Source organism: Pogona vitticeps, chromosome 2 (genome assembly GCF_051106095.1).
Source record: "Pogona vitticeps strain Pit_001003342236 chromosome 2, PviZW2.1, whole genome shotgun sequence".
NCBI classification, from domain to species: domain Eukaryota; kingdom Metazoa; phylum Chordata; class Lepidosauria; order Squamata; family Agamidae; genus Pogona; species Pogona vitticeps.
The window spans coordinates 274,407,787-274,424,122 of record NC_135784.1 but is presented as its reverse complement, the minus strand read 5'-3'; the positions used below and the strand labels follow the sequence as shown (position 1 = coordinate 274,424,122).

The window sequence follows — 16,336 nt, the reverse complement described above, 5'->3', positions numbered from 1 at the left end:
CGAAGAAGGGCCGCCGGCGCGGAGCCGCCTCCCGCCTTTCCCCCGCCCGGCCCGGCCCAGTGCCGGGCCCGGGGCTGGCTTGGCGCCTCTTTGGGACCCCCGGCGCTGAGCCGGCGGGGCGCGTTCACTTGGGGAGGTGAGGGGAGCGAGGACCGGCTCTCCTGTTCGGCCTCTTTTCTTCCTCTTCTCAAAACTATCTCCGTCTAGTTTTTAAACCTTTCAGGTAGAAAGGCGGCAGCAACCAAAAGCGCAATCATATCGCAAGGTGGAGCCTTCGCTTGCTTCAGTCATACTGAGCAATAAGAACAAACACACCAAACAAACAAACAAGTGCCTAGCCATTTAATTAAAAAGCTTCTTTGTCGCCAAAGATGAGCCCCAGGGAAAATCGATTTTGTGAGCTCGCTATGCTGGTGAGTTCTGTGTCCCAGATTCTTACACAGGGATTCATGAAAAACCAGTGTTTGGATTGCTGAGGTCAGTTGGCAAAAGCTGAATGGGAATGGCTCACCAAGTTGTGTAACAAGACAGTTGTCTCCTCAAAAGGCTGGGTCTGACCTTATTCAGTTTGGACTTTCTGTGTCCCAGCTCAATAAGGGAGTCCTTATCAAATGTTCAATTGTAGAGATAAGATAGGAACAAACTTTTTCAGTGTAGCTTAAGCTGCAGCCTTGTAATACTTTTTCCTGGGAGTGAGTAAATTCTATAGAAAGCTTACTGTTAAGTAGGCATACACAAGGATTCTGCTTTTAAGGGTGCCATCCTGTGTATGATTATACAGCAGTAAGTCCAACTATTGTATAGACCTTATTTTGGGGCAAGTATTTTAGGACTGCAGCTTCAAGGTACCATCAGTTAACCATGGATGCAGCTCCTTAATCTGACATAGATGGCATTTGCTTTGGGGGGAAAAGAAACATAAGCAAAAAACACAGCCAGTTATTTAAGGGAATTTGGGGCAGGGGAGACCCACCAGGAAGCCCCTAGGCAGCAGCTGTTGTTTGCTGGATAGCTTACTTCTGGGTTTATCTAAAATATGAGAGCTGTCAAACAAGGAAGCCATACAAATCAATACTACCAGTTTGTGCGTAGTAAACTGTAATGTAAATAAACACTTTTGAGGAGCAGTCCAGATGGTGTGACTGTCCCTGGAAGAGAAGTACAAGACATATTGTAGTCAAACATACACAGAACACAGTAGCAGAGCAGAATACAGAGAGAGTTAACATTAACTGTGAAACGGATGATAGTTCAGAATGAAATGAAAGATTGTTTCATGAGTAGAATAGTAGTATCCACCATATGTTGTTTTCAAAGTATAATGACCCTATAGATAAACTGGCTATATAATTATTATTCCAAAATTATATCATTCCTTAAGGAAATCCTTCCTTACTAGAGGTACTGCAGATTCTTTAGAATGGTAATCTAATGATATTCCTTTGTGTCTGTCTTAAATATTAAAAGGCACTCCTCAGACAATAATATTATTTCTGTTGGTGGAGTTTCACTTGTGTTCTGCTTATCCACAGTGTCTGGTTCACACTGACCTCTCAAATTAGATTTCCGTACGTGACAATGTCAGCCACAGCAAGTTGCCTATAGGTATATACAGTACAGGTATGTCTCTATGTAATGCATTAGTGGGTCTCAGTTTTTGGACTTCAACTCCAAGAGTTCCAGGGGGCAAGACCAGGGGCTGAGGAGTCTAGAAACTGATGCCACAAGCTATGTTGACAAAAGGTCTGATTCACTATAAGATGGGTTTCTCCATCCTTTTGTTATCCTATGTGATCTACATGAGAGACAGGTGTATATCTTGTATACGATAGAGAACCTTAAAATGTATATGAAATTGCATCGTTCTACTGTGAGTCAACAAATAATGAAAAGTGAGAGGTGATTGTAATGTGGCCCTTTGAAGTGTGATATATTAATATGATATACTGTACATATATTTGACCTACAGGCTTATGCTTAAAAGAAAATAAGAAAGGAAAAGAAAAGGATGGACTGGATGCAATTTGCATTCTGCTGATAGTTCAGTGGGATCCCAGGTACCAGATCTCTCCTCAAGATAAAATGAAGAGGTATGTTTAACAGAGGAGCATTTTCAGAGTCAAAAAAGTTGAGGTGAATAAGCTGACAGGTGGTTTATCCAGAGGTTCCTAATATGACATCTGGTGGTATTAGCCAGGAAGTACAACCTTTTAAATACTAGAGAGGGAAATGGCAACATTCTCATTGTTCAAGTCTAGCAGTTTTAGATTTCAACCTAACAGGAATTTCCATTCCAGATAAAACTGAATTGCACAGCTTCTTCTTCTTCATTTATATCAAAGGGGGGGGGGGAGGCTTATGACCTACCAGAATGTATGGGATGGGTCTAATCTGCCCCCATTTTTTCTGTATATAGTCTCTAAACTCTCTCTAGTGTTCAGATCCCTCATGTAAACAGAACACCTATTGTCTTCGAGATTTTCCCCCCCAAGTCTCTTTTTCTTAACTTTTTTCCTATTCTATGTCTCAGGTACCCTCACTGTTCCTCAAGGCCCTTCTTTCCACCCTCTGTCTCATTTCCTTCAGCTCCTCTTTCATGCGTTAATACTGTCTTTCTCAAAAAAAGAAGAAAAGAAAAAAAGACAAAAGACAAAAGGAAAAAAAGGAAAAAAGGAAAAAAAGGAAAAAGGAAAGGAAAAACAAAAACATCAGGTTCTTCTCTACTTAAATTATTATACATCCTCTTCTCTGGATTCTTGGCCTTTTATAATGTCTCTTACTGTTATCTTAGATTCTAGTTTCTCAGCCCCCTGCCTAGCTTGTATGGTTCCCCTCAGCTTCACTTTTCTTTTATGGCATCTTGATGTACAACTTTCTCATCCACCATCCCTGCACAGACTGTGTACCCAGCAATGGCTAGTGTGATCCTAGTTTAAACTGACTTTCCAATTCTATGTGGATAGCTGAATGCGGTAAAACATTATTATGTTAACAGTGTGATCCCTGAAGCAAGGGGAGTTGGCCTTCTGGTGAGAAGTCTGGAAACCCATGTTCGTGAAAGCTGGCCTAAATAGCTCTAGCTATTGTTTTATCATGATGTACATAAATTATGTGTAGTGGTCGTTATTTTCCCCCCTGCTTTCTTCAGAGTCAACACTTTCTTTCATAGGACTGTTAATAATTCAGCAAGAAACTATCAAATTAAAAAGTTGATATTGTAGCTCTTAAACATTCTATAATTAATCTTCAGTCACCAAATTACGATCCTAATATGGAGTTATGTATGAATTATGTACCTTTTTATCTAGCATGTCCCTTATTATAAATTCTACTTCCGTGGTGAAAGCTCCTCTAAGCTGAGTTTGACTCAGCTTGTGCCCATAGTGTATCTGTTGTTTTCTGGAAGATGAGGAACTGTAAAGCTTTTGGCATCCCAGAGCAATGGAAAAATCTAAATCTGCTCACGTATAAGCCTTCTTGAATTCCCTGGAGCAGTATGTGCTCGGCCTGGATAATGAGATCTTTTAGGCAGCCAAGAAGGATTCTGAATTAGAGACAGAGAGAGCATAGCCTTTCTAGTTACTACTTCAGTTGCTATTTTAAACTTCTCTGCAGTGTATAGTTTCCAGGAAGAAGTCTGTGCACTTGTATTGCAAGGGAAAACTGAGGGGCTATGTCAAGGTTATGGTTATAAATCACAAGGTCTGTGCTTCTTGGTATACGGCTTCTATTTTGGTATATTGGTACAAACAATATATAGATATCAAGGGAAAGGCCATCCAAATGTGATAACATTTTTCCCACTATTAAAACTATTGTTATCATTGTTATCAGGAACCCTTCTCTATTGGAAAAACCTTGAAGTGACAAATATGTAAAATGTGTTATGTGTAAGTTTTGCATTTATAATGTGTGTGCTTTAGCACAGAGGTTGAGAACACCCTCCAGGCATTCTGGTCCACAGCTCATACAAATCCTTTCAATTTGGCTGAGGGGGATAGAAGTGCAAAATACCTGGAGGACAAATATTCCCCACCTTCAGAAATGAAGATTTCTGTCCACCCATTGAAACAGTATATAGTTCTTAAGGAAAATATTAATTTGGTTTCACAGGACAATACTGATTATGTGCTGTCCAATCATTTCCAAACTATAGTGACCCTTTCCAGGGTTTTCTAGGTACAGACTACACAGAAGTGGTTTACGATTCCCTTCATATTCAAATAGTTTTAGAGGTCACCCGGCAAAGGATTATATTATAGGGATGGAAAATTAAGAACATGTAAATTAGCTCACAACCATTTCCTTCACAGAACCAATGAGAAATGCTATCCAACCTGTGCTTGTTTATTCAAGTAAGTCTCATTGAGTAGACAACGGGCATCAAACCCAAGTTATGTAAAGAATTCTTTCAAAGATCCAGACTCTTACAAAATACAGCTGCAGTCCAATCTCTTTCAGTCTGGATTGAGACTGTGGTGCCGATGGCTAGGCAGAGGTGGGTGGGTAACCATTCCATCATGCTCGCTTTATTTACCCAAAAGCATACATAACATGTTCCCCCTTCTCCAGTGCTATTTAAAGTAAATATTTGTTGGGTGTAGAGGCACCATTTTTCTGTAGTAGGTGACCTTTTGGTTTTCCCAAGAGCCTTTTGAAAGAGGTATTATGGACAAACAAAATGGCAGCTACCAGCTTAATTGAGTTTCCATGCCCTGAAATTAGTTCCTGCTCCCAGAACAACAGACAGGACTCCTTCTTGTAACCTGATGGGATCACAGGTTATTAAAATAAACTAAATGCATTAAACCTGAGCAGAATCTTGAAGCTAACCCAATATGTGAAATAATAATATTTTCCACCATCTTTGTACTCTTTTCCATTAATAACAGGGAGCAAGTCTTGTTTCTTGTTCTTCTCTATGCACTCCCTTGCCTGCTTACCCACCTCCTGATCCAATGGCACTTTTATTTGGTGACTAATAAGACTTAGAATCATAGAACAGGAAGGGGCATATCAGGCCACTGAGTCTGACCCCCTGCTCAATGCAGGAATCCAAGTTAAAGTATATGTGCGGAAGGCTTACTTTCTCTTGAATGACTCCAGTGCTGGAGCACTTACTAGCTTCTGAAGTAATTCATTACATTGCCTTATTGTTCTAACAGTTAGAAATTTCACACAGTACTATAAGCAGTTGCAGATCCCAGACATCCCACCATCAGAGCTTGTGTCTGTTCTAGCTGTTGAAAATTGTAAGCTTTTCTTTATATGATATTGTTTTTATCTACATTGTGGTATTTTTTGGTTGTAAGCCATCTAGAGTGGTCCTAACCGACTAGATAGGTGGGACATAAATCAAATAAATAAATAAATAAATAAATAAATAAATAAATAAATAAATAAATAAATAAATAAATAAATAAATAAATAAATAAATAAATAAATAAATAAATAAATAAATAAATGGCAATATTAGGAACAGCATACATATTGTGTCAATATTTAACAGATCCTTAGGTTTTTGGTTAAAACTTATATCTGTTATATAATGGCAGTAAATGTTTTTATAATTTTGACTGTGCCTGGAGTTTTTTTAATTGCCTGGCTTTTAGTGCAGCTTTAGTGAAGGCTTTACAATGCCTGCAGGATTTAGCGAGGTGGGATTCGCCTAAGCAGAAAAGGCAACAATCATGATCGTCTTGGTGGGGGATCTTCCTAGAGCACACAACACAATGGCTAAATGGTCCTGAAGGGGACATAAAAGCTGAAAAACCTTACTGGTAGTCGTTAATAAGGCGGGGGGAAAAGGCGGGAAAGTCCGAGGCAGCCAAACTGAAGGGAAATTGAAAACGGAGTGGAGCCAGTGAACGGTCCGCGTCAGGGAAGGAGAAAGTTCGTAAAGTCCAATCGATCCAAGGTCAAAAGTCCAGAAAAATCAGTCAAAAAGCGAAAATATAAAGAGCTTGAAGCAAGAGGTTCCAAATTGCTAGGCGGAAAAATGGAACTGAGGTTGGGGCGGGTGGAGCATGCGTGGTATAGGCAGCCTTAAACTTGTTACTTTTCTTTTAAAGCTCAAGAATGTTTCGAGAGGACCAACGCTGGTGCTGGGTTAACCCTTTTGTGTGCATTCACAGAAGACCATGATGAAGAACTATAAATATCTTGGAATAACAGAAACAGATAACATCCTGTACACAAAAGTTAAGGAAATTACAGAAAGGGAATATATAAAAATATTGTGGAAAATCTTAAAATTAAAATTAAATGGTAGAAGTACAGTACAATCAAGGCCATAAACACATCAGTAGTTCCAGAAATTAGATACCCAGCTGGAATAAATAGATTGGACCCAAAACAAATTAGAAGAATTGGATTGAAAAATATGAAAATTAATGAACATACATCTCACACTACATCCAAAAAGTGATGTGGACAGATTATATTTACCACCAAAAACAAAACAAACAAAAAAAACCAGAGGCTGTGAATTACTGCAAATACAGCAGGTAGTAGAGGAGGAAAAAAAGAAGTCTGGATGATTATATCAGTAGAAGCAGAGAAAAATTTCTTAAGGTGGTGAAAATTGCAAATATTTTGAAAACAGCAGAAACAATGGGTAGAGGATTGCAAAGGTGGGATTTTCACTCACCTGCCCATCCTTTCTCCATCTAATGAGCCTATTCAGACCAGGGGAAATTGAAACCAACATGGAGCTTATATCAGGGAACTCCAACCAATTCTCCTCACACTGAAGAAGCTACTTGGATGAGTAGTGAAACATTTCAAGCTAATAAGAAAGAAGTCCAGCTGCCATGATTCTACTTCCAAATAACCTCACCTGGATGACTGAGAATCTTCACAGATAAACAGAAACAAAAGTTCAATATAAGAAACAATAATTTGAAAATAAATTAAACAGCTGAAAAAATAAACCACTAAATGGACAACACCTGAGAAATATTGATAGAAAACATGATAATATTTAAATATGGCCATGGCTAAAACTGCGGACCCTTAAGAAAGAAACCAAAGTCTTTATTTTTATTGCACAAGAACAACTCCAAACCAATTTGATGAAAGGTAAGATTCAAGGAATTAGTGCTAATAGCAAATGTCGACTCTGTCAAGAAAAAGATGAAACTGTGTCACACCTCATCTGCAAATGTCCAAAGATTGCACAAACAGATTACAAAATTAGACATGGTAGAGTGGCAAAATTAATGCACTGGTCATTATGCAAAAAATCTGACTTGCCAGCCTCCAAAAACTCGGGAACATCAGGTAGAAAAGGTGTCAGAAAATGTCAAGATCTTGTGGGATTTCTGGATCCAAATTGATAGACACCTTGAACGTAACACACCATACATAGTAATAATGGAACAAATAAATATCTGGATCATTGACACTGCAATTCCAGGGGATGACAGAGTCAAAAATAAAGAACTGGAAAAACTAACAAAGTACAAAGTCCTGGCAATTGAAACATCTTGCTTGTGGATGAAACACACTTCAGTGGTTTCATCATAGTCAATGGGGCTTTGGGAACACTATCAAGAAATTTCACACAGTTGCATATCTCAAAATATCACCATAAAAGCTACAAAAATGGCAATATTAAACAGCATACATACTGTGCTGATATTGAACAGATAATTGTTTTTGGTTAAAACTTGTATGTTATATGATACCAGTGAATGTTTTTATAATTTTGATTGACTGTGCCTGGTGTTTTTGAATAATAATAATAAAAAATAAAAATAAAAAAACACGGTTCTGAGTTTTCTTCATTCAGTTCCTTGTCCTGGGGTTATTTCAGGTCACTTCCTTGTGTTAATCTAGGTCAGAGGTTTCCAACCTTGAGTAACCCAAGTGTTCTTGAACTGCAATTCCCAGAAGCCTTCTCCACTAGCTGTGCTGGCCAAGGTTTTCTGGGAGTTGCAACAAGGGTGGGAAGCATCAATCAAGGTAACTTTTCTTCTGTCTCTTTATTTTCTAGACTCTTTCTTCACTATCAAACTACTGTTAGCTCTGTTAGGAGTCAGCATGAATACTTCCATGAAAACTTACCTTTTCTTCCTAAGTCAGTGTTGCAAATACAGTGATGCCTCGCTTGATGACATTAATTTGTTCCAGTGAAATCACTGCAGAGCGAAAATGTCATAAAGTGAAATAAAAAAGCCCATTGAAATGCATTGAAAACCATTCAATGCATTCCAAAGGGCTGAATACCTGCTCGTCCAGCGAAGATCCTCCATACGACGGCCATTTTCGGGTGCCTGTTTTGCGAAAAATGCCTCCTAAAACCAGCAGGGAGCCATTTTGAGCCACCGGTGGCCATTTTGAAAACCCAACAATCAGCTGTTTTGATCATCGTAATGCGAAGAATCGGGTCCCGAAGCAGGGAACTGATCGTCGCAAAGCAAAAAAACCCAAACCATTAAAACATTGTTTTGCGATCGCAAAAACATCGTCATGAAGTGAATTCGTCGTTATACGGGATAATCGTTAAGCGGGGCACGACTGTATTGTATGGGTAAAAGCATTGAAATATATGTTGATTAGACTATAATATGTAAAAATGTTACAATGTAGACCAATGTGTTACAATATCCCATACATGGCACTCTGCTTCCCTAGTTACCTCCTAAATCGGTTTTCCCAGACTTGGGTACCTCAGCTGTTCTTAGACTGCAACTCCCAAAAACCCTGGGCAGTGCAGCTGGTGGTGAAAGCATCTGGGAATTGCAGTCCAAGAATAGCTGGGTTACCCAAGGTTGGGAACTGCTATCCTAGATCATTAGAACACTCCACAAGCAGTCTGCAGACCCACTGATCTGATGATGTAGAAAAGCCTTACTGATGAAACTGATACGGAAGCAGCTTGCCCCACTGCAACAATTAATAAATTTCAGTTGCATAATGTGCAAATAATGTACAGATTTGGGAAACTGGAATACAGTAACCTTACCTAGATTATGTCTTTGGATCCGTGGCCAGAATGCTTACACTACTCATCCCTGTAATAATGCTCAATAGCCGCACATACTGGTTACTATTTGAGCAGCTTCTGAACCATGGTAAGGATATAGCTTTTAAAGTACAACGTATTTTTGTAAAATGAAACTTTATTCTAAAATGTATCCAAAATTGCAAGACACAACACCATTAAAACAGATAAATACATATTTATGTACAGAGAGCATCAAAACACAAAACAATTGTTAATATAATTTTATACCATTTTAATGAGTTTCCATCAACAAAACTTTACAATTTAAAGAAGACTTTTCAGTTGCAAAACAGTTTTAAAATCATATGTATAAATTATGTCTACTACAACTCCAATATAGGTAAAGTAAAATACAAAAATAACCAATACTGAAATTCAAATACAAAACCCCAAATAATGTTGCACAGGTACATATGTACACTTGATGAATTCATGCAGTTAACATAGTGCAACAAAATTAACTGCTTTAGTTTCGACCTATCACAAAATGGAACAACCATATCTGCAAGCAGAAGAAAATATACTTTTGTAATAAATCATAGTGCATTTAGAAGTTAAACTTTATAAAATGATTGCTGAGTGATTTATTTCTAAAACTCTCCAGTTTGTTCAAACATTCCACTTAATTCTAAATTATACTTCCACTAAATAAAAATTTAGAATAATTCAGAAAGATTTGATGCCAAAACATCTCTGCCTGATCACTTCCTGGTCTTTAGTTTTGATATCAAATCCACTAGCAAGGTATTTTATTAATCACTCCCTTGTTTTCAAAGAAAATGTTTATGATTTTTAAAAAGAGTACAGTAGGTGGAATTCAAAGTTACCTCGCTTCAAAAAAGGACACCAGACTTACGGTTATTATGTGCATGTGAGCTCCCCACAGCACCCACATACATAAACTATATATGGAGAACCATCTTTACACTTAAGGCCTCAAACCCAACTGCCTTGATTGCACAAACACAAGTTATCTGAAAGAAATTTATGGCTTGAATGACATTTCAGACAATTAGGTGGGCAGGTGCAAAGCAGGTTTTTTTTTTTTTTTTTGCTTGTTTGGTAATTTTGCACAAAGTGCAGGTCATATTGTAGAAAATTAATGTTCAAGGAAAATATTTAATATGTTCTAAAATTGTGAAACAGCCATATCTCAGTAAACCAGCAGTATGCATGGTGGTTTTCTTCCCTCGGCTGCCATCTTTCATGTCAGCTGCTGTTTGGGTTCACCGCAATCCAAGTGTGCAGGTTCCACTGGAATTCATGTTTTGTCAAACATCAGAGGAGACTTTGATAAGTGGCATCTAACACAGACTGATATTTCTTTCTTGCAATTATGTTGAAGTACCAAGCATATTCTCAGTGCAATCCTATATTGGTTTACCCCCAAAAACAGTAAACCTCATTTTAGAATAGTGAGATTCATTCCCAAGCAACTGTGCACAGATTGGAGCCTTGGTGTTTCCATTTAAAGACAGTGAAACTCTACATAGATACATAAATAAATAGGATGCATTGATAAACAGTGACAAGATAGGAACCTCCTTAGCAATTGCCATCAATGGATGAACCAGAGGATCAAAAGGGTGAACATGTGTATTAATGGATATATTTAACATATAATGAAATACACAGTGATCCAAAGAGTGTTCTGTATTTTTCTGTACATGAGGTCACTTGGACAAAAACTACTGGGAAAATAGGCCAATTTTTGTATGTACATTTTAATTTTATGGCACTGATAAAAAGAACTGATGGCTATGATGTGAAGCAGAATGAGAAGCTAGCTATCCCCACATTCAATAAAGTAGAAAACTACTACAAAATGGAGGAGGATTTTTGTTGTTGTTACTGAACATATATTAAGAAGCATATGGAAATAAGAATTATAGGTTAGTGCAGTGAAAATTACAAATAATTTTTACTCCATTTACAATACTACTTGTTCTAAATTCTTTTAAACAAGCCATACATAATATATAGGAGCACAAAAACATAATTATAAAAATCAATGAGATTTTAAGCCAGTCTAAGGTAAACAGTGTAATTTTTAAAGGCAATATATTATCTCAAGTTAGAAAGCACCATACACATTTCTGTTGTTTCCTGAATCTCTCAGCTCAATCAGTACACAACAGCGATTTGTCTATGGCAATTTCTTAACTTGAGGGAATATATTTCCAAAAGCTACACTGTTTGTGTTATGACTGTGGAGATAACTAAATGTAAACACTGGGTGCTAAATAATTTGCTCATATGCTTCAGCGTTGCTTGGTGAACTACCATCCACAGTCTAGTCATAAAAACAGGGAAGTGAAGAAATCTCATATGCCTTGTCTGGGACACCTATGGTTCATTTTCCACAGGGCATTTTCCATTTTTAAAAGAAAATACTGATATCTATATATACCAAATGAGTAAAAGAAAGCTATATCCATCTGTTGAAAAGATAATGGAAATTAAAAATTGTGACTTACTGGTGCAGAGATGTTAAAGGTATGTGTAACAAACATGCCATGACAAAATAACTACATTTGTTATTAGTTAGGCTCAGCGTTCACACTATTCTAGTAGTATAGGAGCTGCAGCAAAGATGCCTTCCATGCTACTGGTGAATCTGAAAGGTCTTACACTTTATGAATCTCCTTGTTTTGTACTTCTCACGTAATGTCAGGATGTGGGAAGGACGTGCACCACTGCCTAAGTACTAAGCCCAAGTGCACAGATAAAGAGTTTCATCAGATACTAACAAGTGACAAATGAAAGGCAGCTGTCTGAGTATATTAAGAGAGTAGGAGTGGACACAGATGTAGTTTTAAAGATACAGTTAGAAACAATCTGACAAAATTAGCTCTTTCACCACTAACCTCTTTCAAAGATGTTATTCTTTTTTTAAAGAGTCACCCTTGCTTCTGTTTGTCAGTGATAAAGGTCATTTTGCTAAAGTAAGAGCCTGCAAGCATTTGTATTTGGAAACAAATGCCACAAAAATCATGAGACTTGTTTTTAAATACAGCTTTTTTTAAAGGATCATGCTACATATTGTTTATGTTCAGGTAATAAACATCTGTACTTGTCAGTAATGTATTACCTACAGAACATGATTAAAATCCTTTTATGGAATTAGCCAATTAGCAAGGATCTAAGTTACTTTGCAAGCAGACAACAGTATTTACTACAGGACAGATGAACAGTAGAATGTCTAAGGATTTCATACAACACAGTCAAATTTTTGTGGTAGGAAAACCTTAGGTCATGAAAGAATCTCAATTCAGTTGTGTTCACGTATTGGTGCAAACACAATATTCATCCAGCATATGTGGTACCTGGTTTGGAAGAAGTTCTGGGTGACCATGATTATGTATGAACCCACCAGAGCTCATTTGTGGTTAGTTATCTGGTACAGTAGAGCAGTGGTCTCCAACCTTGGGCCTCCAGATGTTCTTGGACTGCAACTCCCAGAAGCCTTCACCACCACCTCTACTGGCCAGGATTTCTGGGAGCTGAAGTCCAAGAACATCTGGAGGCCCAAGGTTGGGGACCACTGCAGTAGAGGAGCAAGGGTGTTGAAGTTTCAGGCCTGTTAGCCTGGGAACATAATAAAAGAGAGATGCACATATATAATCAAATCTTTATAATTTAAATCTGACTTTGTAAATGAAAAGATGATACCCACTGGAAGTGAGAAATAGCATCTTGATAAGTATGCACATAGCTGCTGGATTTCTGGTAACAGCAGATTGCCTTGCTTCTGAAATTACTCAAGAGATTACTCTTAAGTGATTCTCATTAACAATTCACCATAACAAAGCTTGTGCCAAAACCAGATTCTAATGTGGTTTTGTAGACACATTTAAGAGATTAAATTTTTTAAATGTTTTGTATTCTGAAAAGGACACTTAAAAAAAAATCCCCCTTCCATTGTAACAGAGTATTTGGAGTCAAATACATTACTGTTGTTCTAGGGCTATTAATGCCGTTGTTACCTTTTAACAATTATTTTTACATCAATTTATTATGTTCACTATACTGCTTTCTACTCCACTGTCACTTTTTGATATTTTGACGATGTTTTAATATGCAGTGCAGTTTTCTATTTCTGAGTTCAATGTCACTTACAGTAGTTTTAGGTAAGTGTTAGGCAGGATTGCAACTGTAAGCATTATAGTGTCCCTCAACTTATGATGGCCCAAAGTGTGACCCTTTAAATAGTAGCTAGTGTTCCCTACTAGCATCCGAAACATGCTTTTACAATGACTGCAAATAGAACATATTTATGTCACATGTGACAGCAGCATATTTACAAAAGCAAACAAGACTACGGAGACTGGATAAAGAGAGAGGAGAATGAATATCACAGGGGACAGGAAAGTGGAAATTGGGGAGAAAGAAGAAGGGAGATCCGAGCATAGGTTGGAGGTGGAAAGCTAGAGAAGATTAGAAGGAAGAAATGAAAAAAGTTTATAAAAGCATATACATGTTTAATTTAAATTTATTTTCCTTTATTTTTCACTATTTGCTAATTTTGAGGTATACAGTTTTTCTAGAAGGAAATCCCAGTTTCCACATAGAGCCTCTAGGGCAAATAAGGTTTGACTTACATTGGCTAACTTTCCAATAATCAGGAAATTATTTGTAAATGTCATGGACTGCTGTATTGCGATTTGCTGTATGGAACAATATAAGTAATAAAGATAAATGTTTATTTTTTAAAAGTGACCTGGAAGCAGCTTTCGATAATGTTTTAGTTCTTCCAACATTGTTGTCAAAAATCTAAAAGCACTGTTGTCTCAAAAGGTTTCTGTAGAGTTTTTTTCCTACTTGAAAAGTAATCTTTGTCTAGGTTTGCTGTTTCTTAAATTGCACCAGTTAACTCTGCACTAGCTTCATAAATAGTTAAAATAAAACCGTTAGAAATTGCTTCTATACACACTTAAATAGGAATAAGTCCTATTGAACTAAATGGAACTTACTTCTAAGTTGACCAGCACAGGGTTACTCTGTAATCAGTTGCAAAGCAGCTGATCAGGATCTCTTAATATCAGCAATATCTAATAAATTTAATGGGCTGAAGTGGTATAAGGAATAGTACATCAAAATCTGTTTTATCAATGATTGCTGAAATGGAGAATAGAGAATAAAATGTGAAAACCTTATGCATTCTTCAGAGTTTAACCATGCTAGATGAAAGAACAGGTACTGTACTCTATGTACAAGCCATTACAGCTATATAAAACCACCCATGTTTTGAAACAAAAATTTGACAGTAGTAATATGTGAATATCTTCTTCAAATATTGGGTTGATCATAATTTGTTGATGTATTAGAAACAGACAGAACCTCATTAGATTTCATTGTCTACTTACCTTAAAAAGAAACACTTTCAAGGAAGAAAAGAACAATAGAATAACAATGTTTTTTTTCTTAACAGCAGGCACTATTAAAAGAAGATGCCACAATAAATTACTTTCAAGGGAATATCTGTCACAATAAAAAATAGAACTAATGAAAATTTACCTTATTATCCCTTTTAAGAATTTTTTTTCTAAAGACGTGTTTTCTGAAATAAAGTCTACAGAGAACAATGTGTTATGCCTTACAAAGTATATACCATTATTTAAGGCTATGTTCTGTTTCCGATTTCCAATCTCCTGATAAATATACTAACACATAATAAATTGGGAAGATAATTTTTATGAATAGCTTTTGAGGAGAAAAGATGTCATTTTTTTGCTCTTCAAAAATGTAACTATAATTATAACTACTTTATATCTGGATTTCTATACACATTTTAAATTTAACATATTTTATGCATTTCTAAGTCCATCTGTAGCACCAATTTTTTCTTTGACAATAAACATGCGAAGAAGTATTCCAGAATACACAATAGATAGATTCCTGGGTGATAGCTCTGTTGGATTCTGGGATAATGGATTTTAGCAGCATCATGCTAAAATTGTGTTGAGGCATCTCATACATGAAAAAAAAATTCTGTATGTGGATAATCTTAACAAAGTCAGAGATGTGTCAGAGACAAAAATTTGGGTAGTCAACATGTGGCAGTCCAATGAGGGCAATTCCCATCAACACCAGCCGATGCCAATGGATGGTAGAAGTGCCACCCCAAAAACATATGGAGAACTTCAAGTTGCCCATTTCAGTCTTAAATCCAGAACAGTCAAATGTTTTACTCATACATATCAGGTATTATGTATCTACATAAATGCATTATTTTGATTATCAGCTTCTTACTATCTCTTTCAGTGAGAATCAACTTCCCTATTGACTCTTGTTGATCTCCTCCATAATTCCTAAGCATAGTTTAACTTCAAGATACTCCTAATTTCTCTCTTTCACCCTCTTTGCTATACAAACAATCAAATTTCAAGTCACTGTCTGTTTTGCAAGCACACTGCCATTAGCTCAGCTTTACACTACATAAGATGAAACCCTAGCAGGGTGGTAAATTAATAATATCCATACACGGAAACAATATATTTAATGTATTTTGTAGCACCTGCTTGCAGGTGAGTATAAACCTATTCTATATGCTACAAGGGAAAAGTGTGCACGGTATCAAAAAGAAAAAAACATACCCTTTCGTCACTAGATCACACTCTGACACAGTAATGTGCAAAATGCACAACCATCTTCAACTTTAACACTTCTGCATGGATACTCTCAGGAAAATTGCATACTTCATTCAATAAGCACATTATTGCACAAAACAGTGTGAGATATGAACATAATTTAACTCCAGACTTGAGATGTATATGAATCAAACATCCTATCCATGTTTACTGTGGTAACAGGTATGCAGACTTTACTGCACAAGAAGTAGTGCCCCTGTTGGATTTTAGCCCTTGTGCCATAGTCATATATGTTTCTTTTCAGTGGTAATTGCATTTTTCACTTGTAAATTAATGGGCAATAGACCATGATAAATTTCTTGCAGATAGCTAAATTCCACCTCCATTTTTAAAATGTCTAGCTAGCTACATGTTCTGGGGGATGTCAGGAGAATGCACCCTCTGCACAGAATTTAAACAAAAATATGGCACTGAAATCCTAAAATAGAAACTTCCCAAAAGGTTCAAATATTAAGAAAACGTATATACTATCTCACGAATCTGTTCTTAGACTATCTCTGAGACTCACACCAGCATAATTTCCCCACAACAATTGTGAATGTGTTGAGATCCAACAACTTTCCTCAGTTATAAAATATCATGCCTCCAAATCCTAGATACAGCCATCTTAAGGTAAGATATACCGAATGGTGTATCTTTAATAAATGAAAAGCACATCTGCACACTGTACTAGTAC

The 16,336-nt window shown here is 36.9% G+C and overlaps 1 long non-coding RNA gene across 1 annotated transcript; it reads left to right on the top strand.

The window, feature by feature from the left end:
* Positions 1-1,967: 1,967 nt before the first annotated feature.
* Positions 1,968-6,246, top strand: LOC144587059 (uncharacterized). Its single transcript, XR_013542225.1, has 2 exons — positions 1,968-2,090; positions 6,072-6,246. It is a non-coding gene; the product is annotated as an uncharacterized LOC144587059 (long non-coding RNA).
* Positions 6,247-16,336: the final 10,090 nt, after the last annotated feature.